This window comes from Oncorhynchus mykiss, chromosome 2, assembly GCF_057628025.1.
Source record: "Oncorhynchus mykiss isolate SJ-2025 chromosome 2, ASM5762802v1, whole genome shotgun sequence".
In the NCBI taxonomy this organism is placed as follows: domain Eukaryota; kingdom Metazoa; phylum Chordata; class Actinopteri; order Salmoniformes; family Salmonidae; genus Oncorhynchus; species Oncorhynchus mykiss.
The window spans coordinates 49754115-49772263 of NC_143023.1; the positions used below are offsets into that span (position 1 = coordinate 49754115).

At 41.3% G+C, this 18149-nt stretch overlaps 1 long non-coding RNA gene across 1 annotated transcript in view; it reads left to right on the plus strand.

The window, feature by feature from the left end:
* Positions 1–18149, plus strand: part of LOC149985132 (uncharacterized) — a 67342-nt gene that overhangs the window by 24289 nt on the left and 24904 nt on the right. The gene's annotated exons all lie outside the window — the stretch shown is intronic.

Genomic DNA, 18149 nt, shown 5'->3' on the forward strand with positions numbered 1-18149 from the left:
ATAAAATATTTTATTTTCCAGTAAGGAAGGCAGACGTGGAGGGTTTCTTTTTCCAGTTTGGCTCTCTGAGTGCTGTGCTGGAGGTGGGCCTCCACAGATTGGTACCCCTTTCCATTCCTGTAGATGCATATGGGTTGTCTAAGGACACAGTGAACCAGGCTACCCAATCTCAGAGGGAAGGGGCCGGGCAGGGGGAGCTACGACGGGACGGACGGCCAGCTGGAAGAATATGTGAATAATCCTATAAACCCAAAACCGGCTGGCTCTACCCTGTTCTTGTGGGAGAGGGGAGGGAGAGATGGGATTAGAAAAGAGAGAAGGGGAGGATACATGAGGTGGGGCAGTAAAACGAGGGACAGAGGATAGGTTCATGGAGGAAAATAAAATAAGTGAGAGAGAGATTGAGAGAGACAAGGGGGTTACACTTACATACAGTAATACATTTTAATTTCTCTAGCTACATGTATCCCTTTCCAGTAATGGGAGAATCAATACTGTAACCAGCAAAACTCTGCTTCATTGTTTTTGCACTGGATTTGAGAGCTAGTGCTACAAGTTGATGTTTCATCCTCCTCCTTGTGTGGTGATTGAGCCACTCTGAGGTGACCACCTATCAGTCCCTCTCTCTGTTTCTACACACAGACATCCCATCGCCCTCTTCACTCCTCACCTTGCTCTCTCCAATTCTCCTCTTCTCCTCTCCCCTTCGCTCCCATGTCCTTCTTTTCCTCTCCACAGCCCTTCTCCCATCTCTGTCCTCTCTCCCCCTCCCTATCCCCCTTCTGCTGTCCTCTCTCCCCACTCTTCTTTGTCCATCTATTTCCCCACAGACCTTCTCCCATCCCCCTCATCTCTCTCCCCGTCAACCTTGTCCCTCTCTCCCCTCCCCTCCTCTCCCTCTCTCCCCCGTCCCTCCTTGTCTCTGTGAATCTGTGTGAGTGTGTATGGGTCCTGCTGGACAGTCTTTGTACTGTGAACAGTGGAGGCCGGTCCTGCCCAAAGGGGCTACAGCCATCAATACCCACACTGTGAGAGCCTCAGTCTTTCACTTCATATTGCTTTCTCTACAGGAATGCCTGAGCAGTGAGGTAAGACACTACATACATAAACACACGCACATACACATGCACGTCAGTACGTACGCACATGCAACACACACACGCTTGCTAATACACACACACAACACAAACTGAATGAGTCATGTTTTGTGTGTGTGAACCCTCTCACCCTGGACTCACATCCTGAGAGTCTTTCTCCTCCATCAGTCTCTGCAGAGCTTTCACTCTAATTAACAACCATCGGCTCCAATAGCACTGGACCACTCTCCCCCATTCTCCCCAAGTCTCTGCCCCAGACTCTCCCTCACTCTCCCCCATAGGGGCAGGCCCACTCTCCCCAAGCCTCTCCCATCCTATTCTCCCCAGTCTCTAGTCCACTTTCCACCACTCTTTCAGCCCAGTCTCCCTCTGTCTACCCCATAGCCAAAGGTCTATCTCTCCCAGTCTCCCCTAGCCCCCACCCCACTGCCCCCATTCTCAGCCCAGTAACCCGTATCCCCCAGCCCCTATCCTTAGCCTCCATCCCCCACCCCATAGAGGAGTGGGCCCAGGGCAGACTGGTGGAGTGTGATTAACTGTGGTGATTAACAACTTCTCAGGGTGTCTAATCCCCAAATGAATGGTGTGCTAGACTTCAGATTTCAAACTCAAAGCTGCCTCCCAAATGGCACCAATTGGGCTCTGGTCAAATGTAGTGCACTGTGTAAGGAATAGAGTAGGATTTGGGCAGCTGCACAAAGAACCCTTCAGAGGGAGAGGGCTACAAAATAAACCCTCAAAATGGGTGTCAAATGAGTGTTTTCTGACCTGAATATTTACAATGTGGTGTGGTGGAGCTTGAAAGACTGGAATATAGTAATGTAGAAATGCAGTTTGATGCTTATTGTCAATCTTTCCTTGGATGTAGAACTGAGCGCTTTCCGCTAGATGTGCCAGCTGCAAAGTCAAAATTGGCTATATTGTAAAAACACCTGTAACCTGGCCAGACATGGGCAGCAAAGAATGGAACTTTGAGAAGAAGGAGGAGCATAACAGAGGAGGGCAATCAGAGTTAGTTGGATATACTAAAAACTAAATATTTCTTTATTTCTGTATTTTTTCTTTCTTACACCTTAGCCTGAGGTTTCTTTGGAATAATATCTCACTTGGGTAAAAAATTAAATACAGGCTATTTCAGAAGAGGTCATTGCAAAATCTCTACTTCACCTCTATTTCAGGTTTCATCCAAACCTCAATCTCAAAGCAGAAGCCTTGAGCAGCCTCACTACAATAGGGTGGAAGCAAAGGTGTGTGTTTGTGTGCTTGCGTGTGTGTAAAAAAGGTGTTTATAGCTGTTTAACTGGAGGTTAAGTACAGTATAGGGGGCCTCTGGAAGGTTTTTACAGACACGCAGGGGTCTCCGTGTTGTAATCTGGAATGAGGTGTGAGAGCAGGGCCCTCCCTGTTCAGTGGGACACATTAGCAATACAGAAAAGTTTGAAACTGAAAAAGGATAAAGCTGTTGTAATTGGACAAGATCAGGTAGACCCTCCCCCTGCCTCCTCCCCCATGTGACTGACTGGCCAATCAATTGTGGGGTATCAAAAGGAGTGCACTTTAAAGGGAATTAAGTTTCATTTTCATGTGTGTGTTTGTGTGTGTGTAGCTCAGTGACTAAAGGAAAGGATTAACTCAGGACAGGGAATATCTCAGACTCACTGAGATGCTGAGAGTCGAGAAGCAGGTGAAACGTTTAATAAAACAACAAACATGGATGAGCCAACATAACAGTAGATTCTACACAGAAACACAGGATCAATACTGACTGGGGAAATAACCTAAGGGAGTGACAGATATAGGGGAGGTATTAAGTGAGGTAATGGAGTCCAGGTGTGCCTCATGATGACGTACCGGTGCGCGTAATGATGGATCCCAGGACTGGTGGTTAGTATATTGGCGACGTCAAACGCAGGAAGGGAGGAGCGGAATAATTATTCTTTCTGTCTTCAAAATATACAACAACAATTCCACCAGAAAGTAACTAAGACAATTTGATCACACACTTTTACGACTTTGCCATTTCGGGCATTCAATTTCAAATTCCCATTTTGGGTTCTATTTTAACAAATGCAATGGTGAATCTAAGAAATGGCATCAACGCTATAGGTCTGTCGGTGTGTCATAAATATTTTTGCTATTTTTACAGCTGTTATTATGAACACAGTAGCTGGCTGTTGTACAAAGGGGCTTGGTTTTGCTGAATAAACAAGTCCTAGGTGTGAAGAGGGCTTGGCCACTCACTGGCTAATCAAGGCATTCCATGTCTTAATGCTGTATGCATTTGTCTTAAATTCTGCAGGTTATTGACGGTCTTTGCGATGTCATCAACTAAAATTCGGCCATGGGCATGGAAAATTCTTGCCCATTGTCGATTGATACTGCTGTTTATAAAACATCATAGGCCGAGTAACAAGTGATCGCAACAGAATAAAACAAATCCAGTGTTTGCACAATATGTTTGGAGTTTTGACAGCCGACATTGTTGTAACTGGCTTCAACGAGTATAGGCCTTTATAAAAAATACTAGGCTCCGTAAATTGTATTTTATGGGTTAGGCACGTTCTCAATAAGAAAAATGTAGCAAAAAATGTAGCATTATAGAACAGAACATTTTGAATAGCCTAAGTTTGGTAACCAGAGAAGAGGCGCTCTTTGTAAATGGGGATGGATACAAGCCGAATGGAGTATGCACTGCAGGTAGGCCTATGTGAATTGTGAATAATCCAAGAGCATGTCGGCAAAAGCCTCACGAGTAGACCATTTAGAAACCTTTTATGGATAGGCTGTTCAAACAGCTTTCGTTGTAAGGGTATTTATTATTTATTTTTTAATTTAAACTTTATTTAACTTGGCAATATAGTTAAGAAAAAAATATTATTTACAATGAAGGCCTACCAAAAGGCAAAAGGCCTCCTGCGGGGACGGGGGCCAGGGATAAAAAAAACACTACACTTCATAAAGAGAGACCTAAAGACAACAACATAGCAAGGCAGCTACACATGACAACACAGCATGGGAGCAACACCACATGACAACAGCATGGTAGCAACACAACATGGCAGCATCACAACATGGGAGCAGCACAAAACATAGTACAAACATTATAGGGCAGAGTCTTTGAATGAAGAGATTGAGAAACTGTCCAGTGTGAGTGTTTGTTGCAGCTCCTTCCAGTCGCAAGCTGCAGCAAACTGAAAAGGGGAGCGATCCAGGGATGTGTGTGCTTTGGGGACCTTTAACAGACTGTGACTGGCAGAACGGGTGTTTGTCGAGGATGAGGGCTGCAGTAGATATCTCAGATAGGGGGGAGTGAGGCCTTCGAGGGTTTAATAAATAAGCATCAACACGTGGGTCTTGCGACGGGTATACAGAGAGGACCAGTTTACAGAGGAGTATAGAGTGCAGTGATGTGTCCTACAAGGAGCAATGGTGTCAAACCTGATGGCCGAATGGTAAAGAACATCTAGCCACTCAAGAGCACCCTTACCTGCCAATCTATAAATTATGTCTCCGTAATCTAGCATGGGAAGGATGGTCATCTGAATCAAAGTTAGTTTGGCAGCTGGGGTGAAAGAGGAGTTATTACGATAGAGGAAACCAAGTCTAGATTTAACTTTAGCCCACAGCTTTGATATGTGCTGAGGGAAGGACAGTGCACCATCTAGCGATACTCCCAAGTACTTGTATGAGGTGACTCCTCAAGCTCTGAACCCTCAGAGGTAGTAATAACACCTGTGGGAAGTGGGGCATTCTTCTTACCAAACCACATGACCTTTGTTTTGGAGGTGTTCAGAACAAGGTTAAGGGTAGAGAAATCTTGTGTGACTCTAAGATAGCATTGTAGTAGAGCATTTAACATGAGAAAGCTTTGTTGTAGAGCATTTAACACAAAATCCGGAGATTGGCCAGTTGAATATAAGACTGTATCATCTGCATATAAATGGATGGGAGAGCTTCCTACTGCCTGAGCTAAGTTGTTGATGTAAATTGAGAAGAGCATGGGGCCTAGGATCGAACCTTGGGGTACTCCCTTGGTGACAAGCAGTGGCTGAGACAGCAGATTTTCTGACTTTATACATTGCACTCTTTGAGAGAGGTAGTTAGCAAACCAGGCCAAAGACCCCCCAGAGACACCAATATTCCTTAGCTAGCCCACAAGAATGGAATGGTCTACTCTATCAAAAGCTTTAGCCAAGTCAATAAAAATAACTGTACCCTTAAACATTGACTCGGTACCGGTACCCACTTGATATGGCCTCATTGTTGTTTTTTTACTGTCTTACTTTTCATGACATATTTTACTTTAGTTTATTTAGTAAATATTTTCTTAACTATTTCTTGAACTGCATTGTTGGTTAAGGGCTTGTAAGTAAGCATTTCACGTTATGGTCTTCACCTGTTGTATTTGGCGCGTGTGAGAAGTAAAATTTGATTTGATAAGTGCTCTTTTTTTTCAAATGAAAACAAACAATTGTAACAGCACTAAGCATTAGGAAGCAGATTATTCAGTCAACCTTTTTTATCTGTTCTTGATTATGGTGATATTATTTATTAAAGTGCAGCTGCTACTACTCTTAAACCTTTGGATGTCATCTATCATCGTGCCCATAATCTTGTTACATGTGAGAGTTTTGATACTCATCACTGCATTCTGTATCAAAGGCCCTACTCAAATGTCTTATATTGGTTAACTCTTTAGGTTCCTAGGGTCTCCACTGAGCTAGGTAAATCTGCTTTTAGTTTTAAAGCACCATAGTGCTTGAACCAAATTCTAAATACATTTAATCTTAATGTTCTGATGCCGTTCGTGCAGTTTAGAGTTTGATTGGGTACTTATTTCTGGAGGAATGTAACTATATTTTTCTGGGTGATTTGTGATGTTTTACTTGTGCTTCCCATAACTGTGTTTTTGTGTTTTATTATATTATATTATTCAAAAGTATGTGGAAACCCTTTCAAGTTAGAGGATGTGACTATTTCAGTCACACCCGTTGCTGACAGGTGTATCAAATCAAGTACACAGCCATGTAATCTCCATAGACAAAAATTTTATGCCCTGCTAGAGCTGACCTGGTCAACTGTAAGTGCTGTTATTGCGAAGTGAAAATGTCTCAGAGCAACAGCGGCTCAACCGCAAAGTGGTAGGCCACACAAGCTCACAGAAATGGGACTGCTGAGGGCTGAAGTGCGTAGTGTGTAAAAAACGTGTGTTCTCGGTTGCAACACTCTCTACCGAGTTCCAAACTGCCTCTGGAAGCACAATATTGTCAGCACAATATGTTTATAGGCTTGTCAGCCATGAAGCTCCGAAAGATCACCATGCGCAATGCCAAGAGTCGGCTTGAGTGGTGTAAAGCTCACCGCCATTGGACTATGAAGCACTGGAAATGCATTCTCTGGAGTGATGAATCACACTTCACCATCTGGCAGTCTAACAGTTGAATCTGGGTTTGGCGGATGCCAGGAGAATGCTACCTGCCCGAACGCACGGTGACAACTAAAGTTTGGTGGAGAAATAATGGCCTGGGGCTGTCTTTCATGGTTTGGGCTCGGTCCCTTGGTTCCAGTAAAGGGAAATTGTAATGCTATAGCATACAATGACATTCTAGATGATTATCTGCTTCCAACTTTCTGGCAACAGTTTGGGGAAGGTCCTTTCCTGTTTCAGCATGACAATGCCCCCATGCACAAAGCTAGGTCCATACAGAAATGGTCTGTCAAGATCGGTGTGGAAGAACTTGACTGGCCTGCACAGAGCCTTGACCTCAACCCAATCGAGCACCTTTGGGATGAATTGGAATGCCTACTGCGAGCCAGGCCTAATCGCCCAATATCAGTGCATGACCTCACTAATGCACTTGTGGCTGAATAGAAGCAGCTCCCCACAGCAATGTTCCAACATCTAGTAGAAAGCCTTCCCAGAAGAGTGGAGGCTGTTATAGCAGAAAAGGGGAACCAACTCCATATTAATTCTTTAACTTATCTTGACAAAACCACTTGTCTGTCATCACACGTCATTAGAGCACGATGTTTGTTGTTGAACGCTGTCGAACACTGAAACTGAAACCTGTCGAACGCTGAAACATGAACTAAAGACCTCGGTTTAAAAGCTGACAGTGTTTTTTAATATACTTTTATTTTATTTTGAATCCTGCAGCTCTGTTGGGCTAAATTGCTGTTTGCGCTGCTATCTGTCCGGGGATCCTCTCAGATTCCATATAGGGGGAGAGACGTGAAAGCCCAGCTAGCCTAGCTGGCTCGGAGGTCTCAAATGGAGGCCGCTATTAAACCTTTCCACTACTGCAGGAGCTGTGTTTACTGCTCTGATCCGGGGCAGTGCTGACTTTCAATTAGCAACTGCTTGCTTACGGAGGACTACAGGAGCTACTCTTAGCAAGCAAGTAGCAAACCTACATAAGCTACTGGGTAACCTATGCCCACCTACTTTTTATTTTTCTTCTACCCCAGTAGCCGGACGGTTCTCCACAGCGACTGGCCGGTGCAAGGCAGGATTCCATTCCCGAAGAGGTCTCCCCCTGCCCTGGAGAACAGCGCTTATCTCGACGCAACCAACCAGCCATAGAGGTATGTCACTCGCCGTGGAAGTCGAAGAAGGCGTCCTCTGGCAACGGGGGCCTCCATGGAGATGTTGAACTGACACGGACCAGAAACAGCATTGCTGCCCTAGATCCAGAGGATCCGGCGCATTCGTCCTTGGTGGCTTCCCAATGTCGGATCCGGAGGTACCTGCATCTTCGTCTTCAGCTCTGTCTCCATCTCCGGTGGCTTCTACCTCGGGTTCAGATCCTCACCAGACCGTGAGGCTGCCTGAGAGACTGGCCCATTCAACATCACCAGGTGTCATCATAGGCAGCTCTATGGTGAGAAACATCTCGGTCCCCAAGGCAAAGATCCTGTGCTACCCAGGAGCACGAGTACAGGACATAACAAGGCTGCTTCCGACTGTTCTACCACAGATGCCGGGAGCTGACGCTGTCGTAGTCCATATGAGGTCAAATGACATCAGGAGGGCTAGCTCGGAACATTTGAATATGGATTTTAAAGAGCTGATTTTAGCATTTAAAGCTGCCCAGTCAGGAAAAAACTTTAAACTAACTAGTGCCTGCAACATGGATCATGTTGTCAGTCAACACACCAGGGTAGTTACAAACAGCGCAGGAATTAAATAATGAACATGTTTTGATCACATCTTTACTAACAATGCCGATATTTGCTTTAAAGCAGTATCCTAATCCATAGGATGTAGGGATCACAATATAATAGCCATATCTAGGAAAACCAAAGTTCCAAAGGCTGGGCCTAATATAGTGTATAAGAGGTCATACAATAAGTTTTGTAGTGATTCATATGTTGATGTAAAGAATATTTGCTGCTCTGTGGTTTGTAATGAGGAACGTCCAGACGCTGCACTTGACGCATTTATGAAACTACTTATTCAAGTTACTAATAACCTCTTATGGATCAAATCCCGTTAACGGAATAGATTTGACAACATCTGCTGAAATTGCAGAGTATTGAAATTCAAATTACAGAAATATAAATATTTAACTTTCATGAAAATACAAGTGTCATACATCAAAATAAAGCTGAACTTCTTGTTAATCCAGCCGCTGTGTCAGATTTTAAAATGGCTTTATGGCGAAAGCACACCACGCAATTATCTGAGACAACGCCCGCACACAAAAGCATGAAAAACATTTTTCAACCAGGCAGGTGCGCCACGAAAGTCAGAAATAGCGATATAATAAATGCCTTACCTTTGAAGATCTTCTTCTGTTGGCACTCAAAGGTCCCAGCTACATCACAAATGGTATTTTTGTTCGATAAATTCCTTCTTTATATCCCCAAAAACTCAGTTTAGCTGGCGCGCTTCATTCAATAATCCATCGGTTTCCCTCCTTCAAAATGCATACAAAATGAATCCCAAACGTTACCAATTAACTTCTCCAATCAAGTCAAACAATGTTTATAATCAAACGACGGAGAATGGTTATTTTCTTTACCGGAGATAAACAACAAAGAACTTGCTGTCATCCACGCGCATGAAAACACTACAGCCAAAATGGGAGCCACTTAGAAAAACTACAAATTCTAGCTAATTTTTCCAAAAACAAGCCTGAAACTCTTTCTAAAGATTGTTTACATCTAGTGGAAGCCCTAGGAACTGCAATCTGTGAGGTTTTGGCCTCATAATACACATGATAAACATGACAGCCATTTTAAATGGTTTTTCCTCGGGTTTTGCCTGCCATATCAGTTCTGTTATACTCACATACATTATTTTAACAGTTTTAGAAATTTTAGAGTGTTTTCTATTTTGGGCCTGTGTAACAGGCAGTTTACTTTAGGCACGCTTTTCAAAGATAAATTATATATTAAATTATATAATCAATGATAGTAAAAAGCTTTGGGAAAAAAATCCAACTCGTCTCCTTCATTCATTGAATCAGATGGCTCATTCATCACAAAGCTCACTGATATTGCAAACTACTTTAATTACTTTTTCATTGGAAAGATAAGCAAATTTAGAGATGACATGCCAGCAACAAACGCTGACACTACACATCAAGTATATCGGACCAAATTATAAAAGACAAGAATTGTCATTTTGAATTCTGCAAAGTCAGTGTGGAAGAGGTGAAATAATTATTGTTGTCTATCAACAATGACAAGCCACCGGGGTCTGACAATCTGGATGGAAAATTACTGAGGATAATAGCAGATGATATTGCCACTCCTATTTGCCACATCTTCAATTTAAGCTTAGGCCCTCGGGCCTGGAGGGTAGCTAAAGCCATTCCGCTACACAAGAATAGTAAAGCCCCTTTTTACTGGCTCAAATAGCCGACCAATCAGCCTGTTACCAACCCTTAGTAAACTTCTTGGAAAAAATGTGTTTGACCAGATACATGCTATTTCACAGTAAACAGAATTACACCATGCTTATAAGGAAAGACACTCAACCAGCACAGCACCTACACAAATAACTGATGATTGGCTGAGAGAAATCGAAGATAAAATGATTGCGGGGGCTGTCTTGTTAGCCAAAAGTGCAGCTTTTGGCGTTATCGATCATAGTTTTCTGCTGGTAAAACGTCTGTGTTATGGCTTTACACCCCCTGCTATAATGTGGACAAAGAGTTACTTGTCTAATTGATGGGAAATTGATGGAATTGATGGGAAATTATGTAAATATATCACTAGCCACTTTAAACAATGCTACCTTATATAATGTTACTTACCCTACATTATTCATGTCATATGCATACGTATATACTGTACTCTATATCGTCGACTGTATCCTTATGTAATACATGTATCACTAGCCACTTTAACTATGCCACTTTGTTTACATACTCATCTCATTTGTATATACTGTACTTGATACCATCTACTGTATCTTGCCTATGCTGCTCTGTACCATCACTCATTCATATATCCTTATGTACATATTCTTTATCCCCTTACACTGTGTACAAGACAGTAGTTTTGGAATTGTTAGTTAGATTACTTGTTATTACTGCATTGTCGGAACTAGAAGCACAAGCATTTCGCTACACTCGCATTAACATCTGCTAACCATGTGTATGTGACAGATAAAATTTGATTTGATTTGAGGGCACAGTGGGTTGTGAATGTATTGTAATGCTTTTTAAAAATGTTATTAACTGCCTTAATTTTGCTGGACCCCAGGAAGAGTAGCTGCTACTTTAGCAGCTTGTTCCTGTGCGCTAGTTTGTGCTTTCCTTAGTCTTCCCAGTTCTGACCTATCTGCCTGTCCTGATCTTGCCTGCTGTCCTGTACCTGCCTGACTCTGATTTGGATTATGACCCTTTGCCTTTCTTGACTTACCTTTTGCCTGCCCCTTGAACTATAAAAAACTCTGAGACTCTTACTATCTGCCTCCTGTGTCTGCATCTGGGTCTTAGCATGAGCCGTGAAACTATCAGTACATTGGATTTTAGCCATATTATTTGCTTTAATATATATATTCTCCCTCTTCTGGGGGATGAAATTGGAATTGTAGCCAACTCTGTATGGCTTCATTTAAGGAGTGTGCTTCAAACAGCGTTTTATTGTCAATCCACAGGAAATTGATAGTTTTAATCTGTATAACAAAAAAGATCCCATTTTTAAACATTGGATGTGCCTCTCTTCATAGCCTTTTATTTTTTTATTTTTTATTTCACCTTTATTTAACCAGGTAGGCTAGTTGACAACAAGTTCTCATTTGCAACTGCGACCTGGCCAAGATAAGTCATAGCAGTGTGAACAGACAACACAGAGTTACACATGGAGTAAACAATTAACAACTCAATAACACAGTAGAAAAAAGGGGAGTCTATATACATTGTGTGCAAAAGGCATGAGGAGGTAGGCGAATAATTACAATTTTGCAGATTAACACTGGAGTGATAAATGATCAGATGGTCATGTACAGGTAGAGATATTGGTGTGCAAAAGAGCAGAAAAATAAATAAATAAAAACAGTATGGGGATGAGGTAGGTGAAAATGGGTGAAAATATGTACAGCTGCAGCGATCGGTTAGCTGCTCAGATAGCAGATGTTTGAAGTTGGTGAGGGAGATAAAAGTCTCCAACTTCAGCGATTTTTGCAATTTGTTCCAGTCACAGGCAGCAGAGAACTGGAACGAAAGGCGGCCAAATAAGGTGTTGGCTTTAGGGATGATCAGTGAGATACACCTGCTGGAGTGCGTGCTACGGATGGGTGTTGCCATCGTACCCAGTGAACTGAGATAAGGCGGAGCCTTTAGATACAGTTTCGGTAAAATAGCAGCTTTAAGAGAGGTTTAATGCCTTGATATCAAAATGTTTTAGCTCTCCAAACTCATATTCCGTATCTGGTTTTCCATTCCATATAAAATTAATTACTTTTTTTGCTCACATTACTTAAAAAAATATTATCTTGGAGTCGGTAGAATCATGAATAGATGCTGTATGCAACCTGCAGTATCACTAGGGAATTATTCTGGGTCATTTCCCCATAGATGGACAGGTGTTTCCCTTTCCATAGTTTCCAGATCCTGTCTATTTTGCTAATTATTCTACCAAAATTGATAGTTGCAAGATCATTAAACTTTTCCAGAAAGTGTACACCAAGCACATCAAATGCACCATCCGCCCATTTCATTGGGAGACCTCATAGCAATTTAGTTTGTCTCTTTTAGAGACCCAATCTGTAATATTGCATTTATTATAGTTCGGTTTTAATAAAGATAAACTTGAGAAATTATCCAGGTCTTCGATAAAACAGTTCAGGGTTGAAGATTGTGAACTCAAGAGAAAGCTTAAATCATCGGCACACAATAATACCTTTGTTTCTAACCCATTCATTTCTAACCCCTTAATTTCATAATTGGATCAGATTTTTATAACTAACAATTCATTGGCCATAATAAGTATGGTGACAGAGGGCAACCTTGTTTTACACTCTTGACAATAAAAAATGTTCAGAGAAATAACCATTAATTATAATTTTACATAATGGAGTGTGTTATTCATAACTTTCATCTATTTAATGAGAGATTCTCCAAAGTTGAAACAATCTAGGCAGTTATAAATAAATTATAGCCATACTTTATCGAAAGCTTTCCTAAAATCTGCTGTAAAGATTGTGCCTGTGGTTTCCCTGCATTCTCATAGTTTTCAATTATTTTGTATAATTATCTCAGTGTTCCGTTGTAAGTAGTCAGCTAGCAAGTTCTTGTTTCTATCAATGTAATTCATATGGAAAGGGCCCAAGCTGCTTGCTCTATCTAGCTAGCTAGTCTGTCGTGCAAGAAAAGTTGTGTGTGTGGCGGTAAATTTGGGCTGCGCTTGTGAAGCGTCAACCCCAGATGTCACTTTCACTAGCTAGCCATACAGACAACCAGCCAACTAGCCACCATAAACGATATTAGAGTAATTTGTGTTTATCTATTGGGCTCAGGTCATGGTTTTTAATGTTTGCTAGGTATCGAAATTCATAGGCTATTGTCTAATTTTCCTATTATTTGACAGCTTAGCTGTCATGTTACGGCAGATGCCCGCACATTGAGTGGCAGTGATATTGGAAGGGATTTGGGGTATGGGGCCGGGTAAGTTATGTGTTTTTTTTTATTTTAAAACACACAATCTACCTTCAGTGAAGCTGCTCAACATTTATATTACATTCCAGTCATCTACAGACGCTCCCATCCAGAGCAACACACAGGAGCAACCAGGGTCAAGCTCCCCGCCCAACGGCCCCTAGACAGATCCCCGACCCAGTTGACTCGGGGACCCAAATCGGAGACCTCTTGGCCACCGGCCCAACGCTCCCAGTTCCACATCCCAACCCTCGGTTTCCCTCAGGCCATTCCACCTATCTCCGCTGTCCACCGTCTTAATGATTTCTACGCTCCATATATCTTTCAACTATGCTCTGATGTTTAACAAACAATTTGAATCTATCTAATCGAATAGAATCCACAGATTACGAGTTGAAGATAAATACTTTTACTGAGAGTATTAGTGATTGACTAACTAGGTATTTTCAAATCTCCCAAAAATGCTATTTCTAAGGTCAATTTTAAAATAATGTTATGCTTTTTCAGTTATTCCTGAACCTGAGACCAGAAACAGGCTTAGAAGATATGTATTTTTTTTCCCCCTGTTCCGAAAGTTGCACGACAATGGTCCATTTTAAATCAAAACTAATTTCACACACAGGCCTATATTATTTAGAATATGTAAAGACAATATTTAATTAAGAATAGTCTGATGGGTGACAATATTTGCCTATCACTTGTTAAAATGTTTTTGATGCAAGTGGTTGTATTAATTTGAAATCTATTGCATCCCACAGCTATGTTTGGAATATTTATTTCTCACACAGAAGGATAGAACTTTTGTAGTATGGGGAATAGTAGATTGCCATAGGTTAGTGCTTTTGCTGTTGATTAGGCTCATCTTGTTGTCTGAGGAAAGGAAATGTGAACAGTTTTTCAAACATCTTCAATATGCACCTCGGAAATTCCATAAGAAGGACGCCCGCAGTTGTTTCCCTGATGTGTCTATCTTCACTTGTAGCTTACTTTGGAGCTGAGATGCCTGTGAGAAGGACCTTATCACGTGATGGGCATTGGCTAATAAGAATTAAGATATTATCTGAGAGAGCCATGTGAGTGAGAGGTGCTTCGGAAGCACAGTGATTGGCAGCCGGGAGAAGGGAATTATAATTATTATATTCAGGTCAAAACAACTGTTTTTATTCAGCTATTTTCATTTGTATTCTTTATACTATGAAATAATTCTAAGCAAATCCGGTCTGCTAAATGAACTAGTGACGTCCACAGCCACATGCCGTAGCCAGATCAGGACCTAACATAAGGACAACTCAGTGTGTGCTATTCTGTTCTTCTGAAAGACTGCATTTTCTTCATATCATGTTTCTTTACACTTGTCTAAAATAAATAATGGATACATGGTGATGGTTTAGGCTATGTTAAATGGATTTATTCAACTTTTTAAAATGTAGATGTTCCAAAGGTCTGCAACGGTGGCTTGTAGGCTATGCGTGAAAACCAGGAGATGCTAAATGTGTTTGTTAGTTAACAGTCAATTACCGTGAGACCGGCAGTTATTTGCTTGACAATCACCTGCTGACAAAATGTAATGACCACAGCCGTAGTTCAAACCACTATTTTGGGAGCGGAATGTCGGCGAGTAGAGGATGTCGCGATGGAGTGTTTGGAGAAATGGTTGGAGAAGCAACAGCTGGACGGAATCATGATGGAAGCAGAAGTGTTGGTTGATACTGATGGCCTGTTGAGCAAGCTTGGCCAGAGTGAATGGAAGACTGTGGCAATGTAAAATAGAGCAACAATAGCCAAAGTTGTAACTGATCATCAGTTTGTTGTTGTAGTGCGGTGATAATGATGTATACTTTGGGAGATACATTTGAGGTCACAAAGATGATAAATTATTCATTAGGAAAGGTAGAATCGGTCAGAGTTACCAGGAGTTTTTTTTTCTGATTTCATGCATCTCCGAAGAGCAGATTGAGAAATCGACTCTGACACCAGACTGTACATTTGTCGTAACGATTGTTTTTTGAAATATGCAAAAAGGTAAACTGACGGCCGAAACCAACCATAGACATATAATCCATAGATGGCAGTTCCCATTCAAGTAAAGGCTGGCAGCCATTGCTAGTGTACCCATGAGTTTATCAGGTAAATTGCCAGAGTTAGTTTTTCCAAAACCCTTCTATAGATTATGTGGCTATGGTCACAAAGCAACAAGCTGTTCCACAGATAGGAGTGGGAAAAGGTGTTTGTGCATTGATAAGCACACCAAAGATTACAGTAATGATAAATAATAAGATAAAGACGGTGTAAGAATATTCTAAGATAAATACACGTAGAGGACTAGAGGTCAAGAGGGCTACAGAGCAATGGAACTAGTGTTTTTCAGATCAACATCTGTTTAGGACCTGTGTAGGAATTTCAGTCCGGGACTCATAGCTACAAGTTCTCGTTGGTCACAATTGTCTATACATTGAGCCTAAAACGGGATACTTGGTATTTGGCCATTGTCCCAATTTTATTGCAAGGAATTCTAATCGGTCAACCACAGGCTAGGCTTGGGCATAAACTACACCCTGTCTCTTTGTTAAGTGGAGAAAAGACTGAGGATATGTAAGAATACACATCTGCCATCTACTTTCCAGCATAACAACTATGATTTGTCTTTTGAATAAATATATTTTTATCCCCCTGATTTGCTTTGGGGTCTGTGTTATAGCATCAACTGCTAACAACGGCACTTCTAAAAGTCTCTTTCACACCATAGCCGGCTGGATCTGCAAGACTACTTTTCTTTCATTTTGATTTCGGAACAAATGAAAATGTGGCATCGACTCACCCATGGATTGTTTCTGCGTCGTCTCAATGAAGAGTTCGGCGTTCAACTAGCCATGTGCGTAATGCAAACGCAGTTACAAGCCTGCTACAGCTACCGACTAGCAGGCATGCAAGCAATATCCAGTGTCATAGTACGGATTAATCCTGACCTGGAATGTGAAGCTAAGTGAAGCTGGTTAGCTTCATAAAAGACTGAGTAAATCTAGCTTGCTTTGTAGTTTGCCACTTTTTTTCTTCTAGACAGACACAGTTAAACACACACTGAAACACACACAAAATACCTTTCCCTTGTATCTCTCTCGGTTTGGCTAATGGCTGGGATGCCATTGAGATGTTGAGCAAGGAGACATACGGGGTCATCTTTACACGTGAGTATCCTCCCCTCAATTTCTTAATGGCGCCTCAATTTATTTTTTAGAAGGTTTAATAATGCATTATTTTCCTTTACAAGCACTCCATTTCCAACCAGAATACCTTTATTTGTACACAGACTTTTTAATGATAAGACCATGTCAATTTTCTCTCCTTCCCATCTATTCCTCTCTCCCCCCTCAGCGTTCTACTGGAGAGGCCTGCCTCAGATGAACACCTTGTCTCACTGAAGAACGATGAAGGCCAGACTGAGGAGTACAAGTACAGTACCACGGTGTCAGAGAGAGAAGTGACATGAAGGAGAAGTACCGAAGGCAGGTTGGTCACGAGAGGAATCACAGACCTACAGAAGCATTGCTTGGTGTTGCCACAAAGTTGGAAGCACATAATCATCTAGAATGTCACTGTATGAACCAATGTATAGCATAGGTTCACAATATTAACATTCAATGTATCAACATATATGATCATACACAAGGAATGTGATCAGTATTTACAGTAATAGACACACATACAGTATTCAATTAGAACAACAACAAAAAAACAATTTGGACATTTTTAAACTATAAAACGGTTTCAAGTCAAACTCCTTGTCAAGGCCAAGAGGAGACTGGATCCACAGGCTCAACACACTGTCTCCTCTTGGCCTTACAAGGAGTTTGACTTGAAACCGTTTTTATAGTTTCAAAATGTCCAAATTGTGGTGTTGTTTTTATCCTAATTGAATACTGCATGTGTATGTATATTGATCACATTCCTTGTGTATGATCATATACCGTATGTTGATACATTGAATGTTAATATTGTGAACCGATGTTACATACATTTTTGACCTCCTGTTTCAGGAAGTGATGTCACTGAGTACTGCCCCTATGTATAGGACCTTCCACCCCCACCTGGGATATGAATGCCTGATGAAGACCTAAGGGTCAAAACCTTATTATAAATAAATATTACCTGGGAGCATGAGCAGCAGTGTGCAGCGTTTTCCTTTCTGTTTTTCAGTGATTCAGGAGTAACGTAAAAACAGAATAATTTGCCCAACCAACATTAGACAACTATACTGAAACCCAAACTCAAATTGCTGAAAGTAAATTAAATTAAATAAATGAGAGAATAGTCAGATTAATTTAGAATTAATATAGCAGTGCAGATGTATTATAGGTACTGAATGTGTAGGGGACTTCTGAAATTCTACAGACTTTGCAAAGGGCCTGAATACTTATATACATAAGGTATTTCTGTTTAAAATGTTTAATACATTTGCAAAAATGTCTAAAAACATGTTTTCGCTTTGTCATTATGGGGTATTGTGTGTAGATCGATGAGGATTTAAAAATTGTAAACAGTGACCGCTTGAATATGCGAGAAAGGAGTTGTGAATGTAATTAAAAAGAATGAAGCTAAGCTAACTAAATTACACGAGGGCTAACAGGCTAATAGTTCATTTTTTTGTTGAAGGAGAAACTGAAAAAGATAGACTGTATGATCTGTAATCCCAATTTTGTCTAACTCAAAGTGAGAAATGCAACATGTCCTCATTGGAAATCTATATGTTCCATGGACCGAGCTGTGACGCAAAACTGAAACCTAGCCACTCTCTAGTTTCCTAGCAATAGTATCTAGCTACACAAGTCTATTCTTCCCTTGATCGTCAGTATTAGCTACCCAGCCAGCAATGAGGAATCGGCCCTCTTCCAGGGGGCCAGAACTGATAGAATTGGCCCGAAATCGGGTGTCGGACTTGATTTAC